Source organism: Panthera tigris, chromosome B2 (assembly GCF_018350195.1).
Source record: "Panthera tigris isolate Pti1 chromosome B2, P.tigris_Pti1_mat1.1, whole genome shotgun sequence".
In the NCBI taxonomy this organism is placed as follows: Eukaryota; Metazoa; Chordata; class Mammalia; order Carnivora; family Felidae; genus Panthera; species Panthera tigris.
Window position 1 is genome coordinate 76,967,609 of NC_056664.1, and position 20,170 is coordinate 76,987,778.

Sequence of the window (20,170 nt, forward strand, 5' to 3'; positions counted from 1 at the left end):
TTCATCAGGATAGTGGCCTTTAATTTTCTTTTTGTTTTTGTTGTGTCTTTGAGTTTGGAAGCATTCCTTCCTCTTCAATTTTTTAGAATAATTTGAGAAGGATAGATACTAACTCCTCTTTAAATGTTTGGTAGGATTTCCCTTTGAAGCCATATTGTCCTGAACTTTTGATTCTGGAAGTTTTTAAATTACTGGTTCAATTTCACTACTTGTAATCCATTTTTCAGGATTTAGGATATCAAGTTTCATAATACGTGAGGGACTGTTGCTTCATGTTAATAATTTGTTGTTTTTTAAAAAATAATTTTTTAAGGGTACCTGGGTGACTCAGTTGGTTGAATGTCTGACCCTTGATTTTAGCTCAGGTCATGATCCTATGGTCATGGATTTAGCCCCGCATCAGGCTCCAAGCTAATCATGGAGCCTACTTGAGAGCCTCTCTCTCTCTCCCTCTCTGCCCCTTTTCCTGCCTCACACATACTCTCTCTCTCTAAAATAAAATTTTAAAACATGAAAAAAATAATTTTTATTTAGTTGCTTGCTTATAATTTTGTATTTTTTGTACGTATTGCTTGTAAACTACGATGAACCAAGGACCCCACTCCAACGGAGGCCTGTACCTTACTATAGGGAGGCCTAAAGGCATACTCAGGTCCTCTTTTCTAGAATTTTTAGTCAGTGTTTTATAAATCACATCATTTATTTATTATTTTTAAAGTGGTGGCAAAGTGTCTAGCTCACTTTTACAAAAAGAAAATAAAATTTAAACTTTTTGTATAATGTCCACAAGAATTTAGATTAAAATCTGTTTAACTCATTGGGAACAGAAAAAGTACATATTAGAACAAAAAGAATTTAGGGGTGCTTAGGTGGTTCAGTCGGTTAAGTGTCCAATTTTGGCTTGGGTCATGATCTTGCCGTTTGTGAGTTTGAGCCCTGTGTCAGGATCTCCACTGTCAGCAAGGAGCCTGCTTCAGATCCTCTGTCTTCCTCTCTCTCTCTGCCTCTCCCCCACTGGTCCTTTCTCTCTCTCTCAAAAATAAATAAATATTTTTAAAAAAGAAATAAAAATATTGTAGACTTTCTTGGGAAAAAAATGAGAGAATCAGAGAAAAAAAGACTTTATGTCATAACTTTGCTTTTTGAATAATATTTTATTTGTGCAGAATAAATGAGTTGGCTTTATTTTATCAAATCCCATAAGGCAAATTCTCTAAGCTTCATTAGAAAAACACAGTAAACAGAATGGATGTAATATTTTTAGCACATCAACATCTTGTAAAAGAGCTTTCATTGTGTTGTAGAAAAAAATACATGTAGCCCATGTGTCATGTTCAGTTAATGGTTCTGGCTGTTTATACTTGTGGTATACTTCTCTTGTAGAAAATGCCACGTGTGGTAAGAAATGGACGAAACCACCATGATTAAGCATAAAGCTATTCTTTAAGAACATAAAATGTTGGGGACCGATCCCCAAAGTATTCCCCAGACTTGTCCATTGACCATGTTCTTCTGAAATCTCATTCCTTCCTGTGATGTGACAGAAGGGAATTGTAGTATTATTAATCTTCAACAGCAGGTTAAGGAGAAGGCTGAAAGAAGCTGAAAGACTCTTGCCTTGTCCTCTGGATAAATAAGTGGTTGGGATGACAATTAACAGTTAGAGGATAAGCTTAGCTTCACCTGTCTCTATACCTTTCGCTCTCCTTGTCGATCTCTCAGCCATGCATTTATTCTGTCATTCTTTCACTTACTCCTTCATTTATGCATTTATCCCAAAAGCCATTGCTGAACACTTCCTAACATGCCCAGCTGGCCTCTAAGGACACAGCAAAGAGCAAGACAAAATATCCATCTTTGTGGAACTTAATATTAAGCAGAGAAGACATGTTCTTAATTAACCAACTTACAGTAGAGTGTCTAGATGTGCCTATCCCATCTAGCTGTCATTCACCTCCCAATGTCCATATCTTTTTCCCTCTCTCTGGGAGTATGGAAACTAGGAGAAGGGGGGCTAAGCCAGGATCAGAAGACGTAGCTTTCTTCTTGTGTTCTCTGAACGATGCACTTTTGGGAGTAGAGAATTCACTTATCATTTTAATGTTACAGATTTATTTTTTATTTCTAAACTCAGATCAAAAATAGTATTATAATATTATCTCACAAATTGTGTAGCATTTTAAGAGTTTGCAAAATACTTTCATAATCATTACTTCATTGGAATCTTAAAATAATACTGTGAGGTGAGTGATTCATTTTATGAAGGAGAAAACCAAGGCTTCTGAAGGCTAAGATACTTGGATCATGAGTGGCAGAGCTAAAACTTGAACTCTGCTGCCTGATTCATAATGGTTATTGTTACATGCTAGGTTTAAACCTGTCTTTACCCCAATGATGCTTCACAGACCATCTGTTATGGTAGGAAAATGTTAAAAATCATAGTTTGTTATGTTATTTTAGTAAATCATACAGGCAGTGGCAGTTACAGAGGCAGTGATTAGATTTTATAGTAGCCATTTTTAGGAATTACACTACCAGTTACACACTAGAATGTTCAAACTCTGGAATTTATTTGCCAAGTGGATTCCTAGAAGCTGCTTGCTTTTGATTCTTTTGCCAACACCAGTGATGGGTGGCTGGAATTCTGAAAGAGGAGGAATAACAAAGTATCAGGAGAGTACTAGAGCTAGGACCCTGAGATACCCACACAGGTCAGAGTTCTATGATGTAAAACAGGTTAAAACCATGAGGACAGTAAGAGAAAGTATCAAAATGTAAAGATGCATTTGTTTTGTAAGTGAAGTACAATGGAGCAATGGAGATGCAACAAAAAGGGGAGCAATGTGCCATATGCATGTCCTCAGTTACTTCCTCCTCATTTGCATATAGTGCTCACCACATCCCATGAGCACCAGATGCCCCGTGAGCGCAGAATATCCATGAAAACAGGGTGCCCATAAAAATAAGGTGCCCATGAGCACAAGATGCCCCATGAGAATGAGGTGTCTATAAGCATGGGTGCCCATGAACACAGGCTGTGAACATAGGATTCTATGAGTACAGGATACCCCATGAGCACAGGGTGCCCATGATTTCAGGGTGCATGGGAGATCAGTGAGGCTCAAAGTGAGTACAGGATAAACATATTACATCTATGATTAAGTAAGTGGAGGGGATGACAATCCTGGTAAGTCATGCTTTCTTGCTGCAAACACAGAAAGAAGGCAGTGGTATTCTAAGAAACACAAATGACCAAGGATCTTACTCTTGTACCTCCCTGCACTAGCCAACCACTTACGTTGAAAGTGATGATGCAGAAGGAAGAAAGGGCGACTCCTAGTTCTCTATTGTCTCTACCTTCCTTTCTTATGAGTAAGCCAGTGGTACAGAGTTTAGGCAGTAATATGTGCATGTATAAACAACTGAAAGAAAAACAGTGGATTTTATTTTGTGCAGCTTTCCTACCCTTCTGGTAAGAGCAAAATACATATGCTTTCATGATATACAAATAGCTTAATGTTGGTGACTCCACATATGAGTTAAATACTCTTGCATTTGCATTTAAAGTTGGCTTTGCACAATATAAAGATGACTGGTAAAATTGAAGTTAGTAATTTAAATTTTTAATTTTTCTTTACTTAGAATGACATTATATATCAAATAGAAAACACCATGACAAAATGAAAGAGAGGGCATGCAAGAAAAAAAAGTTCTATATTTGAATACTTTTAATGACACTTTCCCTCTGCTTTTGGAACAGGGGTTCCTGCATTTCATTTTGCACTGAGCCCCACAATTTATGTAGCCAGGCCTGCTGCTCCGAGATAGAGCAGAGAAATCTTCAACCACAGGGCAGGTCTGAAAAGATCAGGAAGAGCATGGACAGAATGATTTTGTGTTTGGGTCAAACTAGAAGATGCTAATCAAGGAGAGGTCCAGGCAAGTGCTTCTGGAGCTCAGGTGTGTGGAGGGACAGTCTAGGTCATGTTGATATAGATCTAACCAGCCTCAGGGTCATGTGATCTCCAGTTTGGCTTCCTAATTTTCTGACCTCTGGATAGTTTCTGTGAGGACCCCAAAAGGAAGGGGCCATGGAAGAGGTAATGGCAAGTTCCAGGAGCTGAAAGAACCAGGTGGCTGTGAGGTACAGTGTGTGAGCCAAGGTGTTCTGACATCCTATCAGTTTCTCACACTTTTATGCACTTGAGCTCTAAATGCTTGAGGTCAGCCAAATCATGTTTGTGAATTTTCAAGCAGCCCAGGGAAAAATTTCTCTTGTACCAGATGTCTAAGTTATGAAAGATCATGAGCGCTTTTCTATGCCAACCCTGGGATACAACATGGGTACGATGAGAGGGAAGCAAAGATGTTACTGGAGATTGGATCTGAGCTCCATCTGGGCAACAGCTGAAAAGCATTACCATTAAATGCATCTAAACCCCATAGTTGTCTCTGCCCACATCTGGTGAATAGAGTGAGATTCATAGGCATTCACAGACAGAACACTTTTTGCTTCTCAGCATCAACTTCTGACTTTGAGCCTGGCCCCATGGAGGCTGATAGAAATACTGAGGCACACCCTTCCTCCTTCCTTCATGCTAACACATCACAGCAGGGAAAGGGATGTATATTCATGCAAAAACAACTGTTATGGCAAACTGTCCTTAACATCTTTTATATTGCTGTTGTACTTCACCATTGATGCTAACAGCCTACATATCATATAAGTACATACCATATAAGGATTTTCACCAAATATACGGACTCCAGAAATCTGAGTGACAGACCTTCTCTTCACCCTTATTTGTACCCACATGGTGAATACTGCTTCTGGAAGATATAAGGGCTCCTTTTAACCTTAGGAATAGCCAGAGGCAACAGTATGCTAAAGCAGGAAACACACTGTATTTAGTATCAGAACTTGCCACTAGGGCACCTGAAAATTACTTTACGTCAGTGAGCCTCCACTTTTAAATGGAAAAAAAAATTCCCTGCCTCTGCAGACTGTATAGGTAATGGCTTTGTTAGCGGTTGAGTCTGTCCAAGTGTTAGTTATCATTGTTATAGTCAGTACTTAAACTTCTGTTGGATTGTTGAATCTTCCAGGAAACCTGCTGGAGAAGTCCCATGAGTGATTGGTCCAATTCAGTCTTAGACCTCTGCTTGGCACTGGATGTCACAAAGGAAAAAGGTGGTTGAGGTAGCCCAGTGATTGGAACATCCTGGCTAATTCTCAAAACAGATTTACATACTCAAGACTGATTAAGAGGTGTGTTGGGACATGACCAGCAGCAAAAAATGAAATACTAAAGACAAATTTATAGCTTGAAGAAATTTCTACATCTTGTATAGTTCACAAGTGTACTTCTAAAATCAGTTTGTCTTAACTTTGTGGGTGGCACAAAATTCTATGAAGTTTGATATGCAAAAAAATTGATAAACTCATTGTTAGAAAGAAGTAGCAATAATTAATGTTTGTAAAGGAAAAGCCTACCGTTTCTTCCTTTCTGTGTAGGGAAAAACCCACTTCTTCCCTACTGTATGTTTCTCTCCTGTGTGTCTCCTTTACTAGTCACACAGAACACTTCTAACATATCTGGTCACCAAATGTGAAGAGGCTTTTCCCCACACCAGGCAATTCTCTGTGACATCAGCTGGTGTCAATATTTAATTCAATTTAGACATTCTCTACCTGAAGATAGCATCATATCTCACAAATTAAGGTCTCAGTCCCACAAGACTGCCTCCTGGCCCACACTTCAGATGCCCGTTGCAAGCTCGTATTGTCACCTGTGCTTCTGACCAAGCAGCTATAGAATGGAGGTTCCATCCTCCCCTAACCTGGGTTCAAGTGATTTGCTAGAGTGGCTCACAGAATTCAGAGAAACACTTACATTTACCAGTTTGTTTAAGGATGTAGTAGGGGATACAGATGAACAGCCACAGAGGGGATATTTAGGGTGAGGTTTGGGAGGGTCCTGAGCACAGGAGCTTCTGTCCCTGTGGAGTTGGGGTATGTCACCCTCACAGTGTGGATGTGTACACCAACGTGGAAGCAATCTGAACCCCATAGTATTGAGATTTTTATGGAGGCTAATTGTGTGGGCATGATTGATCATTGGCTCCATTTCCATCCCCTCCCTACTTTCTGGAGGATGGTGGGGTAAGGCTGAAAATTCCAAACTTCTAACTATGGCCTCGTCTTTCTGGGTCCAGCCTCCATCCAGGAGCCATCCAAGAGCCCACCTAGAGTCTCCTCATTAGAACAAAAGATGCTCCTAGTGTTCTTATCACTTAGGAACTTATAAGAATTTTAGGAGTTCTATGTCAGAGTCAGAGCCAAAGACAAATAATAGAACAAGAGATTCCCCTAGCGTTCTTATCACTTAGAAGATTACAAGGGTTTCAGGAGCTCTGTGCCAGGAATGGGGGGAAGAGGGACTAATATATATATTTTCTATTATCTCACAATGTATATGATGTCTTATATAGAGTACTTCCTTTTTCATAGTGAATCTGTTTCTCACAAGACCATCGTGGGAGCAGTCATTATTGCTTTACGTGTTTTATAGATAACAATGCTGGGCTCAGTTCAGTAGCTTATCAAGAAGAACTAGACATCGGTAGGTCTGGGTCTTTTGATGCCAAAGCCCATGAAGATTAATAAGAATACAATCAACAGTCATGTACTGCACCTTGGATATCAAACTGGCCCAATACACAGGAAGCGTAGATCCATTTCTGTCATCATCTAGAGTCACCTCACTCAATCCCTTCCTCTCTCTGGGTTTCAGTTTCTTCACTTCTTCAGCAAAATGAGATTCTGAAGAGCATCCTTAAGTCATCTCACATTCCTCAATCACTTAAATGGTATAAGAAAAAAAATTGCAGTTGAACAGCTATTGAAAAGAAATTGTACTTCAGTGCTGTTTTAGAGAATATGTTTTTTGTTTGGATTATGGAAAGCACAGGGTGGGGGCAGGGGGAAGCAAGTGGGAACACACAAGCAAGTGACAGGACTAGTCAAGGCAAACTTTCTCACTCAGCACTTACCCCGCAGGAAAATAAATCCCACTGGGCACTGAGTGTAGAGGCCCCTCCTGCAAGAATTCATGCAGTTCCACAGGGGAATGAGCTGTGCTTATGTACCCAGCACACACTCGGGTCTGTTGAGCCCAAAGATAGGGGGAGGCTCCATCAGGAAGGTAGGAGTTGATATCCAACTGATAAATGAGGATTTCAGAGGAGACTGAACCTGCTCCACATGCATCATGCCTTTCCTAGAGAAGAATGTACTCATTAGTCATAAATAAGTCCTGTGGAATGCCTCCCACATCCCATGTGACTATTCAGACATTGTGCCTAGCCAAAAAAGAAAAAAAAAGGACAAAGAAAAAAGAAATCTTTACCTTTTTGTTTTTAACATTTGCTTATTTATTATCAGATTTAATCTCCTGCAAGAATTTGGGTTTGATATCTTTGAAACTTTCCCTCCCTGATGTTTCCAAGTGAAACCCAAATATCCAGGACAAAGACTGGGGCTTCTTGGGTCCCATCAGCTCTTTTTTGTACTCCTTCTGCTCCCTACTACTGGAGGTCTTCCCATACTGGAGGTCAGCTGAAGTGCTGTGAGGGGAAATCTGTGGTAGGGATATAGGTTTCCTTATGCCCCCAGCACATAGCTGTGCAAGTTATCAGTATGTGCTTCTACAGTTGTTTTACTCCCTATTTATTCAAGCAGAAAAAATTTATTTAAGAGCCACTATGTATGAAGCACTGTTCTATATGTTCGTGGGAGAAAATTGAGTAAGACACAGTATCTATCTCAAGGAATCCTAGTTTAATGTGGCTAGATAGCCAGATAAGGCAATCTAATGAAACATAATATGTGCACTCAGAGGACATAAAGCATTTGCATAGACATACAGGAGAGAATAGGCAACTGTGCCTGAGAGGGGGATTCAGGAAAGCCTCAAAGAGCAAATAACATTTGAGCTGGGTTCTGAAGATGATTCACATAAATAGAAGGGATGGGGGAGGAGAAGAACCTTTCTGAGAGAAAATAAAGCATGTACAAGGCAGGAAGGTGAAAGAACATAGTCCCTTCGGGGAGCCATGGATTCTTTGGCAGGAGCCCAAAGACTGTGCGAGGAAGTGGTATGTTATTGGCCTGGAAGTTTGAACATCAGTCAGAAGGTGAAGGGGGCTTATATGCTATGGGGGTGGGGGTTAGATTTTTTTCTGAGGCAATGAGAATCCTGTTTTCAGATTATCATCCTGGCAAAAACAGAAAGCATGGATTAGAGGGAAGAGAGGCTAGAGGTAAGAAGTCCAGCCAAGAAACTGTTATGCAGTATGAAGGCAAAGGAGAGACATGTGAGAGGGATTTAGGAGGAGGCAGAATTGGTAAGACTTGACGGCCAGATGGACAGACCCAATAAGTAATTGTGGTCATGAAGAATGATCATGGTAGAAGAGGGTGGTGAGCAATGTCTGTCCCTTACCTAATGAGGTAACAAATACTAACTAAGCTCTTAGTTGGTATGGGGGCCCAGGGTGGGGGTGGTGAGCAGGAAAGTGGATACAGCAGTGGATAAAGCTTCTTCCCTGTCTCCAGGAGCTTGCCCTCAATCTCACTGTTCAAGGAGTGGTCTGAGGTCTGTGGACCAGCAGCATCAGCATCATCTGGCAGCTTGTGCAGTCCCTCAGGTCCTACCCTGGATGACTAAATCAGACTCAACTTTCTAACAAGATCCCAAGGTCAATTATATGCACATTAAAGTTTGAGAAGCACGGGCCTAGGGTCACTCTTGGAACTTTTTACATGAGCAGGAGGATTACAGAGAGGGTAACAAGAGAGAAATTGCATAAAGCATAAATATAAGTGCTGAAGGTTCAAATTGTTAATCTCAAGACTGTGGAGATTGATGTTTCTCTTTGCCTTGAAGTTTGTACCTGATTAGAATTGTGTCTAAGTACTGATTTTGACTTTCTGATCTTTCTTCCATTTCATATTTCTATTGCTGCCTTTTGTGTACATGTTGCACTTAAAGATCCATAGGAAATCATAAATTAAGTAAAGCCATTTTGGGGCAACTAAGATAACAAAAAAACAAATAGAAAATAACCAACTTGGGGTGCCTGGGTGACTCAGTTGGTTGAACGTCTGACTTCGGCTCAGGTCATGATCTCACCATTCATGGGTTCAAGCCCTGCATCAGGCTCTGTACTGACAGCTCAGAGCCTGGAGCCTGCTTTGGATTCTATGTCTCCCTCTCTCTGCCCCTCCCCCACTCACACTCTCTCTTTCTCTCTCTCAAAAATAAATAAACATTAAGAAAAATTAAAAAAAATAAACAACTTGTTCTCATTTCTCTGACATCTTCATGAACTCATTATTCCTGGAATACAAGAAGCGGGTGAGTATGGCTTTAATTAAGACTACGCTAAATTCTCTAGCTCCTAGGTCAGAGAAGAGACTTACAAGGATCAGGCAGGACATTTGGCCCTGAGGTTTGGTTTGGGAGCTAGGCAGCTCCAGGTGTAGAGCATGAGACTGGGTCATAGGCTGTTATGCCTCAGGAGCTGCCCTTTGCTCCAGACATGAACCCGGGTGGTTGTGGCTCTTACCTTGTCAGCCTCTCATCCATTTTGTTAGTATGTATTTGTATGAATGAAAACTTGATGTGGATCTACACATCTACTGTGGACAAATATTAATACTTTATTGAAATTATAAAGGCAAACCAGGCCATTAATAGAAAAGAAAAATTCTCTGCAAAATGCCTAAAACACACCAAGAAAAAGTACAGTGTATGTTGCCTTTTCACAAGCCTAAAATGGCATTCACCTCTAGAAAGAGGTTTAATTTAAGCTGTGACATGCACCATCAAACTCAAAACTTCCAAAATCTGATGATGTATTGGTTGCATCAAGAGCATAGTAGAAAGTAGATCACATTCTATTGCCCCTGTGATGACCGGAATGACTATGAGTTCCAGCAAAGATGTGACAGAGAAGAATGCATTAACTTCAGAAGCACAAAAGTGATGTGGTCTAAACAAATCACAGACGACTTTAGTGACAGTGTTAAGTTGTTTTTCAAGTACATAATAAATGATAGGGATATTCTGTTCTGAACTATTCTAGTTTCTATGAGCCACAGCTGTGAAGAGAATTTATTTCTCAGGGACAGGACAAAGACTTCAAAGCAGACAGAAACACAGCACACTCTGAAGGAATGGCTATTTTACATTACAGAAATCACTTTGGAGTGTTTTTTAAAATTTTTTGATGTTTATTTATTTTTGAGAGAGAGAGAGAGAGAGAGAGAGAGAGAGAGAGAGAGAGCATGAATAGGGGAGGGGCAGAGAGAGGGAGACACAGAATCTACAGAAGGCTCCAGGCTCTGAGCTGTCAGCACAGAGCACGATGTGGGGCTCTAACCTACAAACCACGAGATTATGACCTGGGCTGAAGTTGGATGCCTAACTGACTGAGGTTCCCAGACACCCTGGGTGGTTTTTAATAATACTGTCCTGGGAGGCACTGACATGTACTCTTGTCCCAACTGCCACTAGATGTTTGGACTTAGACAAGTTATTTCACTCAATGTTCTCATCTGTAAAATGGGAAGCATCTGGAAGTAGACTTAATGGGTCCATCAAACCACCTGTAGTTATTTCTCTAGTTCCTGGGTATATAATAAATAGTTTGTCATCAGCTTGTAGAATTTCTATTTTTGTTCCTTGACCCATGGACTTTAGTATACTGCGTGTGGTAGTCAGGGTCAAATGGGAGTTCCTAATTGCCCTCTCCATCCCTCCTATACCAAAATTGCAAAGATTTGGGAGGCTAGAGTGGAGGGGTGGTGACTGTCATCACATTCTCATTTTACCCACTTGTCTGACCTATGCAGAAGATGTAGGGTTAGCAATGAATTACTCCGATTTAATTAGTGGGTGGCTTGAATTACAGTTGCTCCTCTAGATGTAATGTCTTTACTAGCATAAATAGATAAATTCTTTGACACCTGTTATATAGCTACAGATCTGTCTACCCCCAAACTGCTTTGTCTTTTCATGACTCATTTCAAAGCATTGGCCATCAGGGCTAACCATCAGCTTGTATTGCTTCTTTTTTTTATGTTTATTTATTTGAGAGAGAGAGAGAGAGAGAGAGAGAGAGAGTACCAAGCAAGCTCCATGCTGTCAGCACAGAGCCCAGTGCAGGGCTTGATCCCATGAACCATGGGATCATGACTCGAACTGAAATCAAAAGACTCAGACACTTAACTGACTGAGCCACCCACGCATCCCTTGTATTGTTTCTAACCCTTCCCGGAATCACTTCTCTTTCCCTAACTATTAGTCCCCAGGGATTAAGTCTCCTGTCCCGTTATTGATGTATTGACATGTTGAATGAAATATACTTTCCTTTGAGAAAATGCCTACCCTCGCCTTTCTGTCAAAGTTGGAGGCAGGGACTGGTGAATTAAGGAAAAGAACTGAAACATACATGTTGTTTGACAGCTCAAGATGTTGATTTAACACAATAAATGCTTATCATCTTGTATGCTTTTTATCAAGATATCCTCATTCATCTACATAATCTTTTGATTTTAGAGTGAGAAAGAAACTTATAGAATATGACAGTGGATCATAGATTGATGGTTAGAATTCTTTTAAAACAGAGTATTCATTTTCTTTGAGTTGGGCAGAGACTGAAGAGAAAGCACCATATCTCACAGTGGAGGAGGAAGGAAAGTGGCAGGCAGTGATGCTCACAAGAAGTTTGTGTGTATTTAGGGGAAGGATGAAATCATAATGGGGGAGAGTCTTATGCCACTGATATCAAGCTTTTGCTCCTTAGTGCAGAGATTTCACATCTGTGCTGCTATATATCTTTTAAGTCTAAGCAAAGAACTCCTCTAGAAGGTTGGCTAAATCAAGATAATGAGCCTAGGAAGGGACATCTATGAAGGTAGCACACAGGGAGATTTTTCAGGTGCACCTGGAAGCATACTGCATTAATTGCCACTCACTTTGCTTACACTCGGGGTAACTGAGGGCAAGGAGCTGGCCTGGCCACTACAGGGGCAAGACCTTGGAACATCAAGACAGGAGGAATTCAAGAAGGAGGTGGTAGTGGTCAGTAGTTTCAGATACATAGAGGTAAACACTTATGAAGAGTGTTTACTTCAAACACTTATGAAGATGAAACTATTTACATGACTGGAGACAGAGACTGGGATCTCTGGGACTCCAAAATTATAACAAAAAGTGTCAAAGAAAGTGATGAAAAATTTCATGAGGCTCCCAGTGTTGGGAGGCCAGAACTTGTATCCCAGGAGTTTGTGTGGCTTGTGCTGCATTCTACGTGGGTCTCAAAGAGGCCAAGATTTGGTGCTGGGGAAGTTAAGAAGCTCCATGGGAAAAGCAGTGTGATACCTAAAACATCAGATTTGCATGTTTGATCAAGGCTCACACAAAATAGTGTACAATGGGATTGGGGGCTGGGGATATGCATTTCCTTAAGACCTAATCTCTTTTTTATTGATTACATCAAGTTGTAAAATTAAAATTGGCACCACACTTTGTCAGACCCAAAGTTGCTTAATGTTTATATACTAGAGGGCAGTTGTACTTCTTTCAGGATCATTGAAGTCCTACTGGTGAGGAACAAGAATAGTAAAAAATAGACTAAAACATATTTTTGTGAAAAAAAAGAAGAGAACTCTAAATGCGGATATCTTGGCATTCAAGCTATTGTACCTTAGCCTAGTATCAAATATCTGGTAACACGTGGGAAATGGGCATTTCAAAGTATTCTGGTTCATTTCTAGTTTACTCTATTACATTTTAATATTAATATGTAGCTATTTTAATGCACTTTTTTTTCTTGATTCAGCTGGTTCATGGATAGGCCTCTTCTACAGAAGCAAGATCCCACACTAATGTAGGTGCAAATGATTGCCTGTAATATATGAATGGGCTTTATTATAAGTGTTATTGGCACTCAAAGGCTATCACTGGTAGATAGCCTTCCAGATGAGGCCTCCAACATCTATTTAATCCATTTTTTAGCTACTGAAAGAGACCTGGTAGGAGTGGAGATCACTTGGACATTAAGCCCGAGCTTCCTATAAGCCCCTAGAGCCCCTGGGCTGTATACCCCCAACAGCCTGGCCACCAAACCTGGGAGCTCTGACAGTGGGACGAGGAGGAAAGGACAGACTCAAACCCACAGGTAGGGAAAGGGGTGGGGAGAGATGGGCAGTCAAGCACTGTCACTCCATGATGAAGCCTTGAAGGCTGAAGACTGCCTGAAAATCGTCAGTTGTCAACTTACTGCTGGTGCAGACCCAATAAAGCAGATGCCTGGTTTGTTCAAAAATAGAAAGATGGATGGGTGGGTGATATTATAGAGTAAAGAAAGCAGTGAAGTAGTGTTTTTTTCTTCTTCTTCCCCTTGTTTTATCATATACCTGTCTCAATTTGACATTATTTTTAAACAGACTATCTACTCCTATGCTGGAAAGGGAGAGTGTTCAGATATGCAAATTTGAGCTATATTAAATGAATAGAAAGGAAGGCTGTGATCAAATGATAACATTTTCTCCCTACACATAGTTTCCATTTTTATCTATTCCCCAAGCTCCTCAAATTTTTAAGTTCGTATTTTTGTTCTTATTTGAAGAAAGGTAACTATTTTCCTGGATAGACTTGTTACCTTTAGAAAAGGGCCCATTGCAAGACATTGGGAATTTGCTGCTTCTTTTCACTGAAGAAAAAATATTGTATAACTTCATAGAACTTAAGCTTAAATATATATTTTTAGGTAGATACCAAAAGGAATGTTTAAGTTTTCCTCCTTTACCTGTCAAAGTGCATTCTTATTAGGGGTCTGTAGGGTTAAATAACAAAGGAACAGGCAAGGGATACACAGGGCTTGGGAAAAGTTATTTTTTGTTGGAAAAACTACATTGGGTTAACTCCAACCTACACTTAAACTAGGGCAGCACACAGCTACAGAACTTACTGCAAAGTCTGTGTCCTCATGCCCCTGTTGTACATAACACTCCTTTTTTTTGTGGCTAACATACATCTTAACTTCTCAAGCTCCTTAGTTACAAAAACATTTGTATTTTATTTTTTTAAATTTTAAATGTTTACTTATTTATTTGAGAGAGAGAGAGAGCAAGCCAGGATGAGGCAGAGAGAAAGGGAGAGAGAAATCCCAAGCAGGCACCACTCTGTTAGCACAGAGCCTGATGTGGGGCTCGAACTCACAAACTGTGAGATAATGACCTGAGAAGAAACCAAGAGTTGACTGCTCGACCGACTGAGCCACCCAAGGTGACCCTATTTCTATTTTATTTCAGTAAGAAAGCCTCCATTTGAGAACATGTGACACCCAGCTCAGAAGTGTTTCTTCCTTACTCTTATTGCTCTGATAAGTCCTCCAGAGGTAGAGCCCACAAATTAGTGGCAGCTGCCTGTTGAGAAGACACTCTGTCAAATTAAACAATTTAACATTCTGCAGTATGACATGAAATTCCTATTCTTAATAGTTGTCACAAAGTTGCATCACGAACTACAGACAGGTACATGGTTCAGTCGTGAGTTGTCAGAGTTACACTGGTTAGAGACCTTACTTGAGGGACCAGACCTAGTGAGGGTTTTGATGAGAGACACTTGTGGTTTTGATGGAATACCTGCATGGAGTTCCATATATGCAGAACTCAAGAGTGACTTCCCTGAAGATCCCTGTCTATGTTGGTGTTTGATCATCTCAACTCCAATAGAATCTCTTGAGGTTATCAGTGAGTATTCCTTTGGCCAGGGATCTATGTCACATAATGTTTTATAGTTCTCAGGAGATTTGGTAACCTGCAAAAGACTTTCTTTGAAGAAATGTCCTTGCAATCACAATTCTGTTTAAATTCCTTGGCAGTAATTTTCTATCATATACTCTTTTGTAAATGCAGACCCCAATCTACTCAATCTACTTCCTTATTGGCCTAATATAAAGAATTTCCAAATTAAATATTATAAAAGTTATCATCTTTAAGTCCTTGTTATATCACATTATCGCAATCGTAAAATTTATAGTATTATTTCAAATGTAATAAATAATTCATGACAATGAAAATAATCATTAATTACTACTTATTTCACAGCATCCCAAATTTCAAATGGTATTGCTATTGCTCAGGGGTAGGCTCAACATTATAGGGAGATGGGGAACAGAGGTGTCCTTAAGTGATCCTTCCCTGATCCAACATCTGGTTCATGGGCTGAGGATCTTGAGAAATAAATAAGAACTGGAGTTTGGGAAGAAAAGCAACACTCAGAGATTGAGACTGTGGAATGGGTCAGGCCAGATTTTTTGTTGTGTTGTTTGGCAACTACGGGTATCTGTATTGTGTTATGCTACCCATTTTTACAACTGTGGGATTGGTGAAATGGGATTTTTGTTTAATTAGTAAGATGGGCTTTTAACTCATGTGGCCACAACAAATGGGTTTAGGTTTTAAAGTATAGGCTGCTTCAGTGTGGCTTGGTATTACAAGAAAGGCAGGATGGGATTAGACCTTTTAAGCATTGGTTAGGCAAACAATATTTGCTCCATTGACAGTGTTTTCAGTAGTCAGTAGTCAGGTCAGTAGTCAGGAATTTTAATGTCAAAGGATCTACGTTCTGTACATCTTACAGAGCAGCCGTGGTGTTTGAGATTGCAGTTTTACCTGCCAGGTCTATGTAGGCTGTCCTGGACTGGCTGCCTCCATTCCACTTACATTGTAGAGTAAGAGAGGACAAGAGAGGCTCTAGGCTACGTTTGAGTTAATGTGGTTTAACATAAGTGTGGGTTATTTGCTACCATATTACTTTAAATTGGCTCTGGATTTATCTTTTCTTTTTTTTCTTTTTTTTTTAATATGGAAGCTTCATAGATTTGCAGGTCATCCTTGCACAGGGGCTGTGCTATTCCTCCCTGTATTGCTCCAATTTTCCAGTGTATGTGCTGCTGAAGCGAGCACTGGCTCTGGCTTTCTTAATGACAGAATCTCTATCTTTGACCTTAGTTTTCAGAGAGCTAAGCTCAGGGTTGAACCAAAGAAGTGTGGTAGATTTCACTAATGAAACAATACAAGGGTTTTTAAGCCCTTATTATGACAAAAACATGCCAAATTTTTCAATGGATATAAATGAATTAATAAAATTATTGCAGACCCAGAACCTAGGAAAATAATAAAAAAGGTGTTTTCCAGGAATTCCCTGATCAGATTTGCCCAGAAAATCAGTAAGGAACTGGAATAATCTGAAAATAATTCTTCAAATAGAGAAGTCCTATTCAGTCCAACAAAAGTTATGGAAAAAGTAAACATTTAAAAGGCTGATGAACAAAAAGAGAAAGAGAGAACCTTAAGTGGAGCACAGATATAAGAAGATAAGCAGGACAGGTATGAAGGGAAAAATGAGACTTTGAGGGCTTGAGGTCAGTCCTGACCATGTAAAGGGGAACATAAGATGTACCTACTGTTAAAGGTACTATTTGTAGAAGAGGGCTTGTAACTAGATCAGTTACTAGATCAATAAAGCTAAATAAACATCAAACAATATAACAGAGAAAGAGGAGCAACATTTCAAGCACAGACTAGAATGATTGCCTGAGGGAACCAGTCCCCAGGACACAGTGAGAAAGGCCTTTTTTTTTTTTTTAAGTTTTCATTTATATTCTAGTTAGTTACCTTACAGTGTAATGTTTTAGGTGTACAATATAGTGATTCAACACTTCCGTACATCGCCTTGTGCTCTTCATGACAAGTGCACTCCTTAAATCCCCATTACCTATTTAACCCATCTCCCCACCTCCTCTCTGGTAACCATCAGTTTGTTCTCTAAGTTTCAGCTGTAGAGTCTAAACCAGGAGTGGGTGAGAGGCCACCATTACTCTTTATTGCTGATTGTCTTCTCGTTTCCCAAGGTAGCATATTGCCTACATCCCAAATTCTGGTCACTACACCATCAAGAGGAGAGGATAAGATCTATGTACATAAAAACTCTTCAAACAGAGACTCTTCAACCACTAGGAATGGTCAAGTAGACTTCTCAAGAAGATCTGAAAGATGAGAAATATTAAGTTCTAACAGTGATATGGTGGCATTCATAGAACACAATGGGTAAAAGCAGAAGAAATAATGATATAATTTATTTAACTAGTTGTTTAGTATTTTGTTGTTTAGAATTACTTTTATACACTCCATTTCCTTAGGGTCTCACAATGCCCTGTGATACAGGATTGATTCCTTTCAGAATTATCAGTGATGGAACTGAAGCTCAGCAGGTTGTTACCTGCTAAAGGGCATTCAACTAGTAATTGAGTTACAATCCAGATTTCTGAGTTATGCCATTTACTTCATTGCTCTGAACCACACTATTCTTCCCAACCTTAAGATGTGTTGCTGAGCCTGAAGAATGAGCAGTGGTCACATAGGATCTGGGTAGTATAGTAAGATAAAAATATTTTGCACTAACAGTATGAAAGAGAGAAAGTGATTAAATTTGATACTTTGGTGTTTTAAGAAATCATTGAAGAATGACTCTATTTGGTTTGAGGGACTAACTGTTTTAAACCAAGATTTTAAACATATTTGAGCAGATTCAGAAAATTCTTGCACATTCCTCCTCCAGTCAGCCTGCACAGTTATTATTATGAATAATTTATATTTCTCTAGGGGATTTTGCTATTTATTGCTCTTAATTATTTGCTTTTCAAGTGCCACTATAGATTCCCTGGGAAAACCCTTGAGAGAAGGAAATTGTCATGCTGGGGGAAGCATCAGCCTCATGACTCGCTGGCACTAAAGCCACAGGTCTGTGGGTGACAGCAATTACCCTTCATTAGCCCAGCAGAGCTGGTGGAGCAAAGTTCTGCTAAATGGGCACTTGACATGGGCATTAGCTTTATCTTTTCTGAAGAAAAATTACTTTGGGGGAGAGTGTACAAAAATAGAAATGGAACATTGAAAAGAGAGAAGAATCACAAGCTGTTTTTATTCTTTGTACTAAATCAAATAATGTTTTATTAAATAGCCTTAGAACAATGTGGGTACAGAAAGGATAAGTTGGGGGATGCTGATATCTGGGTTCTGTTACAAAGGTGCCATTAGCCCACTAGGATTTTTTATGCCATCGATTCTTAATTTGTAAAATGGTGTGGGAGGTGATTATGAGGAAGAATTGAGCCAACTATAGGAAGTCTTAGTTCAAAACCAGGGAGGTGAGACTGAACAAAAGACAGTCTAACTACAGGAAAAGAAATGCCCTGAAGAGATTTACTCAGGCAATCCTGGTTAAATCCCTAATCTCTCTAGTTATCCTTTTAGCATCCAGGGAAAACTGGTTAATACTTAAAGTTCTCTAGGATCATAGGAACTGTATGATTGTGAGTGACTCAGATCTGCTGCTACAGCTCTAGAGTGCCTCCTTATACGGCTGGGGGAATTGTGGAAGGGTGATTCTGAGATGCAAAGGAGTACCCATCTGGGTCATAGATGATACCCAGATGGCACACATTAATATCAATCGTCTGTGGCTTACAGACTTTTTGTCATTACCAGTTTCTGACCAGTTGTTAAATATTTTTAATTTTTAGCCTAGTCTGGGGGTGACCTTAGAGTTCAAGAGAGCTATTGACCATCTGTTTGAACTTATTAGCCTCTTAGAACCTGAGTTTTTAATGAGAAGGTTATGCTACAGGACCTCTACATTTTTTACTAATGCGTGCCTTCTCTGGTGTTCTGAACTATACCTCAGACTCTCATCTCCTGGGGTTCTGGTCAAAAAGTTAGTTCCCAAAACACAGTATATAGATACAGATACAGATAGATAGATAGATATAGATATAGATAGATATAGAGATATAGATATAGGTATAGATACATTACACCACTAAATACCCATAAACCACTATTCTAATGAACCGGAAGAGTCAAGCTGATAGTTCTCAAGAGAGTAGGTAATTTGGATACAAAGACACCAACATGATTCTCTGCACAAATCCAAGAAAAGTATATATGCAGGTTGACCTTAAAATCAACAGAAGATCATGCTGATATGCTATATTGCTTTTATAAAAAGCACAACATCGTAGGCAGCAATAGAGCTCTAAAATTAATTTGAATCATTAATGAGATAAGAGTAAATAAAACATTATTTCTATTCATAAAACCAAGCCCCACTCTGTTGATTTGGGAAGGAGTAAAGAATCAGCAAGTGCATGCTTATTTTTTTTAATTTTTTTAACATTTATTTATTTTTGAGACAGAGAGAGACGGAGTGTGAATGGCGGAGGGTCAGAGAGAGAGGGAGACACAGAATCCACAACAGGCTCCAGGCTCTGAGTTGCCAGCACAGAGCCCAACACGGGGCTCGAACTCATGGACCTCAAGATCATGACCTGAGCCTAAGTCAGACACCCAACTGACTGAGCCACCCAGGCGCCCCAGCAAGTGCATATTTAGATAAGTATGTTGGCAATAGAGGAGTGTGTATGTGTATATATATACACACACATTGATAAATGAAGTCCTATTTTTCCTTCATGTTATAATTTGCAGTACTATGTTCCTTTTGAAAGCTAAAGATTGACGAGTGTGTGTGTGTGTGTGTGTGTGTGTGTGTGTGTGTGTACATTTTGAACAAGTAGAGGAACCTGCCTGGAAAAGCTAGGTCACTGGTCACATAGGTTCATGACTCATGGAAGGACACTGCCCTCCAGAGGCTGGCCTCACTCTCCTTCCTCCAGATTCTACTTGGTCTGCACAGGCGCCGATGCTGGCACCTTAGTGAAGTCTGCACAAAGCAGGTGTAGCATCACTGTGATATTCAGGGTAGTGCTTCCAACCTGTTCCTCTGGGGTGCAAACTGAACTGCTATTTGTCACTCCCATGAACAAGTATGTAATACTTGGGTTAGAAATAAAATGATAATTGTCCTTGTTAAAACTCTAGAGTCAGATATGGGGGGATGAGCCCTAAAGTGAATAAAAAAACAGCTAAGACCCTTGCTTATCTCAGGATACTTCGGCACAAATGAATTGTCCCTGATAATATGGAGCTTCACCTCTGAAGAGATGCTGTGATGGTTGATTTTATGTGTCAATT

The 20,170-nt window shown here is 39.8% G+C and overlaps 1 non-coding gene across 1 annotated transcript; it reads right to left on the reverse strand.

Annotated features, from left to right (window-relative positions):
- Positions 1-15,933: 15,933 nt before the first annotated feature.
- On the reverse strand, positions 15,934-16,042 carry LOC122238926. The gene has a single exon (XR_006218070.1). It is a non-coding gene; the product is annotated as a U6 spliceosomal RNA (small nuclear RNA).
- Between the last annotated feature and the right edge of the window lie 4,128 nt (positions 16,043-20,170).